Raw genomic sequence first — 17222 nt, 5'->3', positions numbered from 1 at the left:
CACCCTACGGGATATTCGCCGCCGCAGTAACCGCACGCGATCCGCGGGCAGTATGGCGAGTAGGGTGCATATGGCGGGGAATATGAGATACCGTGAGCTTGGCACGCGCTGCAGGGGATAGGGCCGTAGATGTAAGGACACTAGGGCTGGGTGGGTAACCAAGTGAACTAAGAAGATTCCGTCCCTGAGGTGTAGAATTCAAGCGCGTCAGCTGGGCGGCCTGGTGGGCTTCTATAAGTTCCTCTAAAGTGTTAGTCACCCCAAGTCGCACCAGGTTAAGGGTAGCCGTGTGTATAGGAAGGCCAAGTGCAAGTTTCTGCGCTTTCCGTAGTAGGGTAGACATACGTGCGCGTTCAGTGCAAGTTAGGTTGTGATAAGGTAGGTGGTATAGTAGGCGTGAGTGTACCAAGGCCTGTACAAGGTGCAAGGCATCAGCCTCTTTGAAGCCATGTCGGCGGTTAGGCACCCGCCGAAGCATATGCATGATTTGGTTACATTGGGTGGTAAGTTGGCGAAGGGTATGTGTTGCTTTGGCGTTGGCTTGTAAAGTGAAACCAAGCACCTTTATGGACGATTTACGTGGAACAGGTTTCGCATCTAATGTGATGTTAAGAGACAAGTCTTTCTGTCCGCGAGCGTGTTTTGTGACAACGAGTAGCTCCGACTTGGCAGGGGAACATGTGAGACCTCCACGCCGGGCGTATTGCTCTATGGTGGTAGCTGCTTCCTGCAACTGGGTTTCAATGTATCCGAGGGAGCCTGTCGTAACCCAGACAGTGATGTCGTCTGCGTAAAGAGCATGACGAACATCCGAGATCTGATCGAGGAGGGGAGGGAGACCTCGCATGGCAAGGTTGAATAGGAGCGGTGATAGCACGGAGCCTTGCGGAGTGCCGCGGTTTGAGACAGGTTCAGTAGGGGACCGGAGATCACCGATGACAAGGCTGGCAGATCGGTCACGAAGAAAGTTTCGGACATAGTTATACACCTTCGCACCACAGCCAATAGCTCCTAACTGTTCAAGAATCAAATCGTGGGAGAGGTTATCGAACGCTGCCTTGAGGTCTATGGCTAACACGGCGCGGTATTGTGCAGAACTTGGTAAGTTTATGATATCGTGTTTCAGGCGGAGCATTATGTCCTGTGTTGATATGTCACCACGATAACCATAAAGTGTGTCGGGAAGCGCGCACGTGTCAGAAAGAAATTTATGCAAGCGGAGCTGCACAATTTTCTCGAGCACTTTGCCAAGGCACGAGATGAGAGAAATTGGGCGCATGTTCTCTAAGGAGAGGGGTTTTCCTGGCTTGGGGATGAGAACTACTGTGGCCTCTTTCCACTCTTTTGGTAAGGTACTGGATTCCCATACCTCATTCAAGTAAGTCGTAAGTTGATTGGTGTCAGAATCAGAGAGGTTATAAAGTAACGAATACCGGATTCGGTCGGGACCAGGGGATGTGTTACGGCGAATGTCGGTGAGCACTGCACGAAACTCAGTGACAGTTATAGGCGCGTTAAGATAAGCCAGTGCGTTGGGAGGACCCGTGTAGTCCGCGTAGCGTGGCGCGTCTGGTGGTGGGAGATAACGCCGTCGTAACTGTGCAAGGCATTCGGTGTCTGGAATGTTAGTTGTGTGGAGAAGTTTTCTAATGCTTCTGGATTTCTCTGATTTTGCTTGACCGGGCTCTATTAGATGGCGTAGCAGAGACCAGGTTCGTGCAGTACTGAGATTACCGTTAAGTTTATCACAAAGTGAGTGCCAGTTATGGCTGGTAAGGCTCTCAGCGTAACGAACAGCCTCAGCAGAGAGCTGTGCGATGCGCAGCCTCAGCTTCCTGTTATGACGCTGGCGGCGCCACCGTTTGGTTAAGCTACGGCGCGCGTCCCATAGTGGACGAGGTGGGCATCTATGTCTGGTGCATCAGGCGTTGTGGTGAGGGTGCGCGTGTGAACATCTAGCCGGGTTTGTAGTGTCTGCACCCAATCGGTAAGCGTGTCGGTTGCGGACGTGGTGCCAGAGGCTGCGCGGAAGGCAGGCCAGTCTGTTAGTCGGATCTGGCGTGCCTCCCCCACGAAGTCTTTTGTATTAATTCGGGTAGCAATGATTGAGTGGTCACTACCTAAATACTCGTCGAAGTTGTGCCAGGTGCAGGAATGACGACCATGATAAAGGGTAAGATCTGGGCATGTGTCCCGAGAAACGCTTGTGCCAAGACGAGTTGGTACCGATGGGTCAGTAAGTAGCGTGAGGTTGTGCTGCTGGATCAAAGTGTGGAGCTTGCGGCCTTTGGGTGTGGCATGAGGATATCCCCAAGTGGTATGAGGGGCGTTGAAATCACCCGCGATAAGTGTAGCTCTACCCTTACACTGCGCTACTTGAAACAATGTGTCGAAACGCGCATGGCGTTCTTTGGGGCGGCTATAGACATTAAGTAGGCGGAGAGGTTGTGTGTTGCGCTTGCGGGTGCTGCTGGGAAGAAGCTCAAGCAGGACATGTGGAATGTCTTGGTTATCCAATGTAAAGTCGACCACCGCATGCACCCGCCTCACTAGCGTGGCCACGAGGTGGTCTCGATTGGGATCTTTATGTGCAGCATATACTACATATCCAGGTAGACTAGGAAGGGTGCGAGGTTCCTGAAGAAATATGACGTCTGGTATGAGGCTTGTATACTGTAGAAGATATTGTATGAGGCTTCCACGCTTCTTTCTGAAGCTACGGCAGTTCCACTGCCACACCGTGAGTTCCGAACAGGCGCTTGGTGTGGCAGGTACCTGCGCGTTACATTTCGCCATCACTGTGACTTGGGCTAACTTGACGGGATGACGTTAAGCTGCATCCCGCTAAAGGAAGGCGGGGCGCCCGTTTCGGTCGGCGTGCTACGAGTTCGGCTACAGTGTCTGTCAATTTGGCAATGGCGACTTCAAGGCGTGTAAATCGATCCTCCGTAAAGGCCGGACGCACAGTCTATTCGAGTAATGTGGTGAGAGTGTCAAGGCGCTGCTCAAGCCGGGTGACGCGAGACGCTAAGCTAGGCATAGGATCAGTGTCAGTAGGCTCTGGTATATCCATGGGGGCTGGCTGTGAAGTCGGAGTTACAGGGGTGGTGTTAGGTGGCTGGGAAGTCGGAGTTACAGGGGTGGGGTCAGGCAAAGATGATGGTGTTGGGGGGTTAGGTGGAGTAGCTAGATGTTGTGAATACGCAGGGGATGAAAGAGGGGTGGTTGAAGCGGCCGACCAACTTACACGAGGCGGAGGCACTGTGGTCTCCGACAGGAGCCTCGGAACCGCAGTTCTAGGAGGGTTGGCACTGGAAGGTCGAGGTCGCGACTTGCTGCGCGACTTGTGGCTTCTCTTAGTTCTGGATTTGGATCGCCGGCGAGATGAGTCAGGAGTCCTGCTTCTAGAGCGGCTGGGCGAACGGCGCTGAGGTGTGTTGGATCTGGAAGCGGCCACGTCTGGTGTAAACTGTGGTGGTGGTGGGCGCGGTGCACGCCGGAGTCGAGTAGCTTGATAAGCAGCTTTGTTTGCTGCCTGTATACTTGGCTAGGCCGGATCTGTAGCAGGGTGAGCGCCGTTGCAGTTGGCGCAGTTCGAGGCACATGGGTGAGGGGCATTGCGCACCGACATAGCAACAGCGCAGATGGGGCAGCGAAGATGCTGTGGCGTCGGGCAAACGTCAGCCCTGTGGCCGAGTTTAAGGCCGATTGTGCATTGTTGCGCACGGGGATAGTGTGGCTTACACCGGTATATTGCCCTGTAATAGAGCACGGTGTATGGTATTCTAGTGACATGAAAAGTTATCAGAGCCGTTTCCGTCTTTCCCATCATCCGGGCAGACAATATCGTGAAATCCGTGGCGTCCAGGTTGGCCATTAATTCTGCTGAGGTCGTGTGGGCTTCGATTCCGTGTACAACTCCACGGCAGGAATTTTCTGGAGGTTCCAGACAGATGGAGACTTGGTGGGAGGTGCCTTGAATGGTGAGAGTAGTGGGCTGGGCCAGTTTTTCGGCTACAGAGTTCCGTGTGGACACAAAGACAGCCAGGTTCTTGTGTTCCTGTATTTCGACTTGCGTTTCCTTGTATTCGTTGTCGGTGAGGGACGCAGCAGTACTCACCGCAGACATGAGTTGGGCCGGTCGCAGGGTGGTCAGGATAAAGCCTCCTTGCGGTCGCAAGATGACCTTGTGGCCCTGAAGCCGGGAAGTGAAGCTAGTGGTGGCTGTAGGCTTGCTGAACGGCGTGTTCTTCCGCCGATTCACAAGCGTCCAACTTCAGAATCAGGCTTAGACGCCATGTAGGCAAGCATTGAAGAAAGTCACAATGCGCTGAACGTGGGAGTGATGAACGCTGCACAGACGCGGGGCCACCGGGGCTGCAGTGGCCAGGCGTCGGAGACGAACGCGGCCTCCGCCACCTTGCTACGGCCTTTCGCCTCCAATGCTTCGTCGAGGGACCCAGGAAGGAGAGATGCAAACTTGGCGAAAATGGCCAGGAGTCAGTCGGAAGGCTCAAGTATTTGACATCCCCGTAGTCCAGGCGATGAGAGCAAGCGACTGGTGGTACTCACATTCCAAAGAATGCAGAGGTCACGGGGTTAGGAGTGAAAGCCGGCGGAGCGTGAAGAAGCTGCGTCCGGCACTCACGAACCCCGGCAGCGTTCTCGACCGGAGGGAGGGGAGGCGACGTTTAGCTGCGGCACCAAATGCGTATTTATAAAAAAAAACGTTGCGAGGCGAGAAGGTGGGTAAGATTTCCAACGCTGCTCGACGAGTGTCCCGTTTTGATCTCGTTGAAAACCTCCGAGCCGCCCCCAGAGGCACCGTCAACAGTCATCAACGCCGCGCGCGTTCGGTGCGAACGCGGCGCAAAACGTCGACGGCGTCGACAACAGTTCTGCGCGTTGCTGGTGCTGCTGCATGTGCAAGTTTATACAGCTGATAAAACTACTATCCTTACTCCGTATAGCTCTCTACTAATTTGCTATCGCTATTAATGCTTCGCCTTTCGGGTGAAACTGCGACATTTTTTTTTCTCTTAATGTTAATGAGAATATCGGTTACCCCGTTTGCTCTATGATCCACACCGCTCTCTTCCTTTCTCTTACTGTTACGCCTAACATTTCTCGGTCCATTGCTCTTTGTGCTGTCCTTAACTTCTCTAGAACTTCCTTGTTAACTTCCAAGTCTCTGCCCCATATGTTAGAACCGGTAGAATGCAATGATTGTACACTTTTCTTTTTAACGACAGTGGTAAGCTCCCAGACAGGATATGGCAAAGCCTGCCGTGTGCACTGCAATCCAATTTTATTATTCTGTAAATTTCCTTCTCATGATCAGGGTCCCCTGTGAATAATTGACCTAGATAAACGTACTGTTTTACAGACTCCAGAGGCTCGCTGGCGATTCTCAATTCTTGCTTCCTTGCGAGGCTATTGAACATTTTCTTTGCATGTTTTCTGCATATTCATCTTCAACCCAATTCGTACACTTTCTCGATTAAGGTCCTCAATCATTTGTTGTAATTCGTCTCCATTGTTGCTGAATAGGACAATGTCATCTGCATGGGCGTAGCCAGGGGGGGGGGGAGGTTGGGGGGGTTCACCCCCCCCCCCCCGAAATTTTTTCCGCACCCCCCCCTCCACTTACCCACCCTTTGTTCTCGTCGCTTCGCGCTGACATAATTCATGAAACTGGTGCTACTATCACAATTTAATTCCTGGGTGCTTCCGTTTGGGTTTATAATTTACAGGGAATCATGTCTGCATATGGAAAAAACTGTCACGGTGTTTGTCAAGGCTTTGACAGTCTGTGAAGTTTTGGGCGAGAATGTGGCGGCCGCATTCTGAAGCAACAAATGCGCAACAAATGAAGCAACAAATGTGGCAGCCGCATTTTAGATGATGGCGAAAACTCTTGAGGCCCGTTTACTTAGATTTAGGTGCACGTTAAAGACCCCGGGTGGTCGAAATCTCCGGTATACATTTCCGCCGCTTCCCTTCAGGTGCCGGTTAGGCCGCGCTCGCGCAGATACTCTGCGCGAGAAACGTCTCTTGTTTGCGATCGCGCCCCCACGGAAGGCTGGTAATTATTGTTGTGTTGTTGAATCTCAAACTAGCAATTACGGAAGGTTGCTAGTTGCTGTTTTGTCGTGGAATCCCAAACCAGCAATGTACACACGAAGGGGTTGATGACAGCAGTGAAATTCCACCGACTCGCAACAGAATGCACGAAACAGACAGCCGACAAGCAAGAATTACTGCTGTGCGCAGTACAGCGTAAGTTAAATTCTTGTTGCAGGCGCTGACAGTTCTCGTCGGAGTTCACGCGTCCTGAGAAATTGATTATGTGCACTATGCACTGAACAAGACCGGAGTTCATTCCTGCATCACTAGTACACCAATCAGTCGAGATTCTGTGAGGTACAAGGCCGCTTCCTCTTTGCACCGGCGTAAGTGAAGCAGAAATGAGTTGCACGCACTACTTAAAATGCGTGCACATGCCATATCCATGCTGTGCGGTGAAATATTCTGTACACTTCTGAATCTGTTGACGTAAACGCAAATGACGGCTGCACGCTCGCACACAGCGGAAGACACAGCGGCCCATGCACTTGCCGCAGGAAATGCAACCCTCTTGTATGAGGGAGCAGGGCGACGAAAGCTTCGAAAAAAAAAAGCGTTACGCGTTTTTGCGCGTATTTAAGTTTTCTAGCGCAAAGACGCAGTGAACAAGCTATTGCCATGGGAGTAGGTATAGCCTGGTCACGCATGTATTTTCATGTGTATAGCCGACCTTGACTTGTGAAACGCACTTCGCCCCTACGAGGACGACGCCACCTACGCTTAACGAAGATTAACAATTAATGATGGCTTCTCCGATCGGGCGGGTCGTCTCAATGATGCGTTTTCGAAGACTGGTCCATTCAGTGGCGCGATGAGAGACCGTTGCTCCAAACGCCCACTGTACCTGTCGTACTTACTGTATTTACTGCGCTTACTTTACTTTTTACTTAATTTCTTCACAAGCACACGCACACGCGAGGGGGGGGGGCGGGGGGGCGGTCCCATGCCTTTGATATACATGTATAGAGTCTGCTTAAACTACCGATATTTATTATCGATCACGTGACGTAGAGGAAAGCAGAAGCTTGCCCCCCCCCCCCCCCGGTCGGGCCGGTGAACCCCCCCCCCCCCCCAAAAAAAGTTCGGGCTACGCCCCTGGTCATCTGCAAACCGAAGGTTGCTGAGATATTCGCCGTCGATCCTCACTCCTAAGCCTTCCCAGTCTAAGAGCTTGCATACTTCTTCTAAGCATGCAGTGAATAGCATTGGAGAGATTGTGTCTCCTCGCCTGACCCCTTTCTTGATAGGTAACTTTCTACTTTTATTGTAGAGAACCAATTTAGCTGTAGAATCTTTGTAGATATTTTCCAAGATATTCACGTATGCCTCCTGTATTCCTTGATTATGCAATGCCTCTATGACTGCTGGTATCTCTACTGAATCAAATGCCTTTTCATAATCTATAAAAGCCATATAAAGAGGTCCATTGTACTCGGCAGATTTCTCGATTACCTGATTGATGACATGGGTGTGATCCATCGTAGAATATCCCTTCCTGAAGCTAGCCTGTTCTCTTGGTTGACTGAAGTCAAGTGGCACCCTAATTCTATTGGAAATTGGTGAATATTTTATACAATACTGAAAGCAAGCTAATAGGCCTAGAATTCTTCAAATGTTTAACGTCTCCCTTCTTATGGATGAGTATAATGTTGGCGTTCTTCCAGCTTTCTGGTACACTTGAAGTCGTGAGACATTGCGTGTAAAGAGCCGCAAGCTTTTCAAGTATGATATCTCCTCCATCTTTGATTAAACCGACTGATATTCCATCTTCTCCAGCAGCTCTTCCCCTGGTCATGCCTTTCAAGGCCCTTCTAAGTTCATCGCTAGTTATAGAAGGGGCCTCTGTATCCTGTTCATCGCTACTTCGAATGAAAGTAGCTTGGCTGCTCGGGGCAATGTACAGCTCAGTATAGAATTCTTCCGCTGCTTTTACTATGTCATCGACATTGCTGATGATATTACCCTGCTTATCTTTCAGTGCACATATTTTGCCTTGTCCTATGCCAAGCTTTCTTCTCACTGATTTCATGCTGTGTCCAAATTTTACTGCTTCCTCAATCTTTCCCACATTATAATTTCGGATATCTCTTACTTTCTTCTTGTTGATCAGTTTCGACAGTTCAGCGAATTCTATCTGCTCTGTCGAGTTTGACACTTTCATGTTTTGCCGTTTCTTTATTAGGTCCTTTATTCCTTGGGAGAGCTTACCTACTGGTTGCCTTGGTGCCTTACCTCCCACTTCAATTGTTGCTTCTGTGATCAACCTAGTTACGGTTTCATTAATTACCTCTATGCTGTCTTTATCTTCATGTTCTAAAGCCGCGTATTTGATTGCAAGCACCAGCCTGAATTGGTCTGCTTTTACCCTTACTGCATCTAGGTTGGCCTGTTTCTTCTTGGCTAATTTTATTATTTCTTTCTTCAAATTCATAGAAATCCTAGACCTCAGTAACCTATGGTCACTGCACTTTACCCTACCTAACACTTCTACATCCTGCACTATCCTGGGATCAGCAGAGAGTAAGAAATCAATTTCATTCCTTGTTTTTCCATTAGGTCTTTTCCAGGTTCACTTCCTGTTGCTGCGCTTCCTGAAGAAGGTATTCATTATTCGGAGCCTATTCCTTTCCGCGAATTCTACCAACATCTCTACTCTAGTATTCCTAGAATCGATGCCGTAGTTGCCAAATGCTTGCTCGCGAGCCGGCTTTTCCCCCACTTTTGCATTGAAGTCGCCCATGAATACAGTATACTGAGTTTGTACCTTTCTCATTGCTAATTCAACATCTTCATAAAACTGTTCTATTTCTTCATCCTCGTGACTGCAGGTTGGGGCGTAGGCTTGTACAACCTTCAATCTATACCTCCTATGCAGCTTTATTACGACAACTGCTACCCTCTCATTAATGCTGTAGAATTCATACATGTTTCCCGCTATGTCCTTATGGACTAGAAATCCTACTCCAAATTCTCTCGTATCTGTAGCAGAGAATGTGGCCGTTGGCCAGCACTGTATAAGCCTCACCATTTCTTCTCACCTCACTAAGGCCAATAATATCCCAGGCAATACCTGATAATTCTTCAAATAGCCCTACTAAACTAGCCTCACTCGATAGGGTTCGCGTGTTGAACGTTGCCAGGTTCAGTTTGCATTGGCGGCCTGTCCGGACCCAGAGATTCTTAGCACCCTCTGCCGCGTAGCAGGTCTGACCGCCGCCTTGGTCAGGTGCTCCGCAGCCGCTGGGGACTGAGGGCCATGGGTAAATTGTAGGAGTCATTTTGGATCTAGCGGCCGAATACTGCACCCGGCCGGGAGGCTAATTCTTGTTCTGGTGAGGGAGTGACTTTGTCGAAGCTTAGTGGGCCTTCCTAATTTGGTTGCGCCTTGAGTAGTATAGCCCCACTAGCTCTCGGCGATCTTTTTTTTTTTTTTTGCCGGTGTCATGCGCCACTCCATGCCTGAAAATGTAGTGGACTGAAGGAGAATTCGGACTTACGACCATCAGCTTACTAAAACAAAAAACCGTACAGAACATTACACGTCTAGGTAAACAACACCGCAGTCCTCCCACTTCACTGCAGGATGACTCTAAATAAACGGTCATTCAACTATCATATGCGGCACAAACGCCATGAACTGTCTATTCGTACTCTACATCCGTTATTAACGCACGTTATAGTGCCACCGAGAGTCCCGTTGACTTCACGGATGTACTATCAGACTCGCTCGCACTTTTGGGTCAAAACCCTTTCGTGCGACTCACGCATTAAACATTACACGTCTAGGTAAACAACACCGCAGTCCTCCCACTTCACTGCAGGATGACTCTAAATAAACGGTCATTCAACTATCATATGCGGCACAAACGCCATGAACTGTCTATTCGTACTCTACATCCGTTATTAACGCACGTTATAGTGCCACCGAGAGTCCCGTTGACTTCACGGATGTACTATCAGACTCGCTCGCACTTTTGGGTCAAAACCCTTTCGTGCGACTCACGCATTAAAGAAACAAAAACAATAAACTTGCCCAAATTACGCCTTCAAGACTACAAGAAGATTCGCGCTTATTTATAAGTACTTCCACGCACTAAATGAAACTCAAATGCTGCCGTCTTCTAAATACACGTGCGAGACACGCGCAGCCTTTGACATACCCTTACATATTACGTCGAAGAGAAATGAAATCTGTAGAGTATACCATTACTAAAAGCGATCCGCGCCGCCCGTTTCTAAGGCGCGGTACTCTCTACGTGCGTGCAGCAGCAGCCATCCGGCGATTTCTACAAATCAGCTGAAGTAGACTGCAGAATAACCAGTATCTAACCTGATACAGCGTTATTACAGCGAAGCTGTTAAAGCCTCACCTTTCGATCGTCGCGTCCGGCAATAGAAAAAAAATCACAGCATATCCACGGGGTGAATGATGATGAGTGGGCGAAGCTCCGGAGGGAATCATCGGATCTCCCGCTTAAGGGGGCGCTAGCACAAACGCGTTAGAAACGTGCAGTACTCTCTAGTAAGGGGGAGAGGCCACAGCGTCTTACGCAGCCATTTACACATGCCGGAACGTGCACCGCGTTTGCCGACGCCATCACATGACTGCTGAGAGAGTATACCCCCCGTATTCATAAACGCTCCTCGACTTGAACTTGACTTGCCACCGCTTTGGGCAGCGCGTTCGAAACGCGTTGAAGGTAAGGCGGAGAGGCCACAGCGTCTTACACCAGCTTCTTACACGGGCCGTAACGCGCTAGCACAAACGCGTTAGAAACGCGCTAGAAACGCGGCCTTTCGTTCATGTTGGGTATTTATTGCCATCGTGGTGCGTGTGTCCATGTCCGCTTCGTGGCGTAGTGGGCTAACGCCGCGCGCTCGGAAGCGAGGGGTCCCTGGTTCGATTCCGCGCTACGGACACAACTTCGGAATTTTTTTTTCTCATTTTTCTCAGACTGGTTACACACTACTGGTTACACACTACTACTACGACGACGGGGACGGAACGGGTGCCGCTATAAGGAGCTTCGCCCCTAAAAAACTCTCATTGGCCGTATGTTGTACGTGCGAGTGAAAGCGCGCGAGGGCGAGGGACGCGCGCTTTCACGGGGAGCGAACGCACGGCAGAGAGCAAATACGACTTCCCAGTGAAAGGGGAGTGGTGGGCGAGGAGGGCATCGAGGCACCCTAGACTGTGCGTATGCGTGCCCGCTCTCCCACTGCGGCGTATGCGCGCAGCCCTGCCGCTTCTGCCGACTACTCTGTCTGGGCTCTCGCCGGCCTCTCCCCTAACAGTGTCGACAACGGCGTTTAGCCGTTCGTCACGTAGCCAGCGTTTTGACAGCGGTTGTGTGCGGTCACACTAACAAATCGCACAACTTTTGTCGACGGCGGCGGCGTTTGTCCGCGTTCGCACCGAACGCGCGCGGCGTTGGTGACGTGTTTATGAAGAACGTGCCAACCTTTGCCGTACACCCTATGGCGGTGTACTGTAGCGACCAAAAGGCCATGGTCTCTGTGGTCACTAAATAAATGAAAACCGCCGGATCATATATATTTCTCATTCCTTAATAGTTCAAATAACCAATTACACCATCACATCTTATTAGTCATAATTGAAAATACATAATTCCCACCATAGTGCAGCTTCGCTGGTCTTCCATCTCCATCCCAGTGGAAGGGCTGACAGATTTTTTTTCATGACTCGCTAAATCCGAAAACAAAGTCTTAGTTTAACGGAGACTGACGCGAACTTTCTACATATCTCTGCGAAAAAAAAAAACACTGACGCTATCCTTTCTCGAGCGTTCAGCTGTCACGCTTTCCTGAAAGCAAGCATCAAATTAACTCGAAAAGTTATCTGCCTCTACCACGATCAGAAGAGACCAAGGCTGCCCTCTGCCTAACAGAACGTTCCTAAAACTCAAAGTTGTTCGAAAGTATCCTCAGAGAAATGAATAATAATGAATGCGAATTACGAAACGTGCCTCGAAAGAAATGCACTACTGTCAAAGAGAACACGACTTGTCACGCACTCACGCAGGAGCGTCGCTCATCAACTGGCGCCCCATAATCCCCCTTGCTGAAGTCGGTTACAGTTGGTTCTGAACTGCTTTTCGTCTGAAGTTCGCCACCTATTTATATCGGCCTTGGCAGCCACATGCAGCGTCTCTGCGGTTGCCACTTTTTCGCCCAGCTCCTCCTCTAGAGTCAGTATAGTAACTCTATGAGGGACGCATTACGCTTGAAGCATGTTGTCAACACTCTCCAGGCTTTTCGCGCGATAAAGGAACAGCGAATTGCGTTTAACGCGATAGCGTTAAGGGCCCCGTGTCGCAGAAAATTCGGTGTCAGCGCCGGCGTCTGGCGTCGACGGTGTTGTGCGTTAAAGTAAATCATCCCGTGTTTAGAAAAAGTTTATTTCAACAAATGACGATACGAACACTAAGTCACAATGACGGCAGAATTATACTAGGACGATAACTTATGCAAAGTATGGAGCACTGTATACATGGCATGTTTTCGTAGAAATGTCCGAGTCCACACTCACTAACATATAACCACATAGACCCACGGAAACGCACAGTTACACATAAACTAATTGTCACATTATATAAAATGATGTTGAATATATATATTTAGGTATATGTATATACCATGCCTGGCTGTATAACATGCGGTATATGCGGGTTATATTGCCACACCATTCTATCACTAAGGTTGCTCATACCTTGTCTTACATTCTTGACAAAATTATTCATCGAGATTTTGAGAATGACTATTCACCAACCAATATCATGAAACAAAACAGCGACAGCGCATGACTTTTATGTTAAATCTTCTCAGACTCAAATATTATTTTAATTAATTTAATTAATTATTACTCTTAATTATTTCTCTTCCCTAGCGGGTTTCCGCTGAACTATTACGTCAAACTCAAATATTAAAAGTGCGAAATAATAACAGAAACCGGAAAATATATTAATATGCAGAAGACAAAGATAATGTTCAATAGCCTGGCAAGGGAACAAAAGAAGAATTCAGGATCGCTAGTCAGCCTCTAGAGTCTGTAAAAGAGTACGTTTATCTGGGTCAATTACTCACAAGGGACTCTGATCATGAGAAGGAAATTTGCAGAAGAATAAAATTGGGTTGGAGTGCATACGGCAGGCACTACCAAATCCTGAATGTCATTGAAAATAAAAGTGTACATTCATTGCATTCCGCCGGTGCTCACTTATGGGGCTGAAACTTGGAGGTTAACAAAGAAGCTCGACAACTTAAGGACTGCACAATGAGAGATGGAACGAAAAAATGTTAGGCCTAACCTTAAGAAACAGGAAGAGAGCGGCGTGGATCGGAGAGCAAACTGGAATAGCTTATATTATAGTTGACATTAAGAGGGGGAAATGGAGCTGGGCAGGCCATTTAATGCGTAGGACGGATAACCAGTGGATCATTAAAGTTACAGAATGGATACCAAGAGAAGGGAGGCGCAGTCGAGGATGGAAGAAAACTATGTGGAGTGATGAAGTTAGGAAATTCGCAGGCGCAAGTTGGAATCAGCTAGCGCAAGACAGGCGTAATTAGAGATCGTCCTGCAGTGGACATAAATATAGACTGATGATGATGATATTGCATTTATGACGGTTGGTTTGGAAATTGGTTCCTCCAGCGCAGGAAGATCGACCATTTAACCATTATTAACGTGTTACCACACGCCATCGGGCAAAAAAAAAATAAAAGATGTGATCCGCCTACCATATCTCTGCGTGGCGCTGGCTAGCACTCCCAGAGCTAGATCTAGTGAAACATAAATGCCCAAGTTAGTGGACTTATTGATAGCCGTCGCGGTAGCACAATTGGTAGTACACCCCATGCGTAATTCGGAGGTTGTGGGTTCGGCTTCCACCGGCGGCAAGTTCTCTTTTGTCCACTTTTATTTCCATTTTCCGTATTATTTTCTACATTTCAATATCAACCACAGCTAATTTGACCGATGCTATCCTTGGCTCCCGCACAGGCAGCCCGATGCTTTAACCATTATTGAATAAGAAGACTAAGGAGCCACGGCCCGAACATTTGGGTCCAATATTAAATATTTATTTCTCTCTCTCTCTCTCTCTCTCTCTCTCTCTCTCTCTAACCATTAGGTAAGGAACTCATGTTTAAAAACGCAGAATACAGCAGCTTTACGAATTTCCCTCGTGCAAGCCAGCGCGGAGACGCTTGGTCCGTCAGATTAACATATAAGTAACGGACTTTATGTAAAAGCATGATTTCTTCAACGCACCCAGGCTGTTGCTGTTTCAAGTGCCGGTGTTATCATGCAGGAATTCACGTCATACGTAACAAAGCATAGGAAAAGCGGCAGCCGTTATGCTGTTGTAGACTATGCATGCATTGGCACTGGATGGATTTTTAAGTGTATATATGCATTTTTTTACGTTAGCCTGTTCAAACACAAAATTATTTTAAAGATGTACTAGCGTATCAGAATTAAGCATTTACGCGGTGATTTATTTGTCTCAGTAGAAAAGAGAGATTGTTTTGTGATTTTGGAGCAGTTCCAAATAGCTCATTGAAGCGAAGTCGGAAGGCGTTTTGTTTGTTTCTTGCAGTGACGGTGTACAATATTGCATGGAGGACAGGGTAAGCGTACATGCCACTAGCATAGCTCCAGCGTATTTATGCAAAGAGACATTGACGGTGTTCTAAAGTGTTTTGTTGTCTAAGGACACGAAAGACGCTGAAGATGCCGTTCAAAAGAGGTTGGCTATGATACCGAAATTTCGAGCGCGTTGGATGGCATGAGCCTGACACACACAAAGCATTGGGAAAAAAAAGAAACGTTATATAGTAAGGCATCAAGAAGAAACGATATATTGAACATTACACTTATGGATAATTCGCAAGCATACGCCACCTACAAGGAATTTCGTAGGCATTTAAACAATATAAAACCACGATATTGTAGGCATAATTGAGAAAACTATTCTCCGTTTATACTCCAATGGCAGCATAATGCGTCAAGAACCTATCGTCTGTCGCCGCATTTGCCACCCTCTCTAGAGATAACTGACAAGGGAAAAAAAATTAACGATGCAATCTTTGTTTATTACAATCTAGCACAGCTTTCTTCCATAAATTTACTTCACAGCGAATCACATTGGGTTGTATTTATATCAACGCGTTGGACGCGTTTTGCCTTCGTGCCTTTCTCCGGCGGTGCCCCGCAAATATGGTAGATTTGCGCAAGGTTATCGATAGATGGCAGTAGGTCTTGCATAGGGTTCAAAGTCGGCAAACCTTTATTTCCCTGGTTACAGCTGTCGGGCGTCTATCCGGGGCAACAAAACCATTTGGCCTAGCGCAGACCAAAGTTTGTTCCGACTGCGTTCAGAAAATTTTCATGCACAATACGAACAGTCCATGTGCTGGATTCATTCTCAAGCTGTTCCTGAGACGGATCGAAATGCTATCGTCTAGGAGAATAGCAAACTGGGCATGTTTGCATTTGTTCATAATCAACAACATCGAAATAAAGAGTGGCGGAAAAGCCGCTAAATTGATAGGAAGATGTGCCAGTCGGCGCCTCATACCATTCGTTTTTGCGTCTTTTTCCTATAACAACTGCTCGCTATAACTGGCCTCTACCTAAGAAACAACTAGTCCTTTAAAATTCCGCTTGTACGCGAATGGCTTCTAGAGTTTCGGAATAGGTTGTCAGCGTTTCTTAAACTATGGCTCATATGCAGATATACAAAATCTTACCTTGTTTTGCGCCGTAGAAATAAATTGCACCTATAGAAATCCCCATTTTCTTGGCTATAACGTTCCGACGCTAATCTTGTGGAATGAAACGCATTCAGATGGCCAAATAATAGTGTTCGGTTCTCCAAGACGTACTCCCATCCAGTGCCTTCTACAGACAGTTCTCAAACGAAAAGATAATTTTCCTTGTGGGACCCAATTTGTACACCAACAAAAAATAGTCTTAGGATCTAAAATTGTCAGAAATGTTGAATATAAAGAAAACGTCCGAAATCACTGCACATATTTAAAATTTTCAACGCGTGAGCAGAGAGGTACAGACACACGATGGAAAATGAAAGAAGCTAATTTCCCATGAAACGTTAGAAAAAAGGTTTCATGGCGGGCTTGTTGAAGCAAGCCTTCTGGACTGCCGTTACTGAATCCCCGCCGCCACTGAACGTGAGTCATTAAAGCGTACTGAGAGATGCGTGCGAGTACGCTTTTCCTTTCCCCTATAATGGCGGAGAGGAAGGCGTGAAGAAAAGGAAGTAAAAGATAAGAAATTGTGTGAGCGCAAACACAAATGTATTCAAATAGTCCAGATTTTGTGGTCATCTGCGATGAAGCCGGTCACGTCCATGGTCCTAATATTTTTAAAGGAGGCCTTGCCTGCATACCCTCCCGGATTTGACGAGGTGGTTTCTACTGCTGTCTGCTGGCTGCTAGCTACTGCTCTCAGTTCATATCTTGGTAGATATATTTGTGGACAAAATGTCTCGAATGACAGTAGTGCGCATGCTCTGTACCACAGCGACAAGCGCCGGAAACGTTTATTGCGTGGCGTCGGTGGTTCGTGGAGCAGATGACAAGCGCGTATGGAATAGCACGGTTGCCTGCTGGTTGCTGTATATCTGACGTGGACGCGAACTCATGTTGTCGGCGTGGTGCCGACGACGCGGTCTTTGAGGTAATGTTTCGGTAGGAATTCCAACTGCTCACAATAATATTCGGTTAACGTGTGCTCACACAATAGACTGACAACGACACCGATGTCGACGAGAAGTCGACCTGGCACCGACGCCAACATTCGGCCGACTAGTTGGCAGACCATGTCACTGAGAGACATGTTGTGATATCAGGAAATGACAATGCCCACGTGACCGATGACGGCGAGTCGCAGTGTGACAGGCTTTCGTGGCGATGAAAACATCACACAGACAACGTGTGTGTGTGTGTGTGTGTGTGTGTGCGCGCGTGCGTGCGTGCGTGCGTGCGTGCGTGCGTGCGTGCGTGTGTGTGTGTGTGTGTGTGTGTGTGTGTGTGTGTGTGTGTGTGTGTGT

At 48.1% G+C, this 17222-nt stretch overlaps 1 protein-coding gene and 1 long non-coding RNA gene across 5 annotated transcripts in view; one reads left to right on the top strand and one right to left on the bottom strand.

Moving 5' to 3' along the window:
* Window positions 1-17222, bottom strand: part of LOC125940932 (uncharacterized) — a 77354-nt gene that overhangs the window by 25506 nt on the left and 34626 nt on the right. The window lies entirely within an intron of this gene.
* LOC125940931 (venom serine carboxypeptidase-like) overlaps window positions 1-17222 on the top strand; it is a 65802-nt gene that overhangs the window by 45981 nt on the left and 2599 nt on the right. The gene's annotated exons all lie outside the window — the stretch shown is intronic.

This window comes from Dermacentor silvarum, chromosome 10 (genome assembly GCF_013339745.2).
Source record: "Dermacentor silvarum isolate Dsil-2018 chromosome 10, BIME_Dsil_1.4, whole genome shotgun sequence".
NCBI lineage: Eukaryota > Metazoa > Arthropoda > Arachnida > Ixodida > Ixodidae > Dermacentor > Dermacentor silvarum.
Note: the sequence above shows the minus strand (reverse complement) of the source record. Positions and strands in the feature narration are given on the sequence as shown.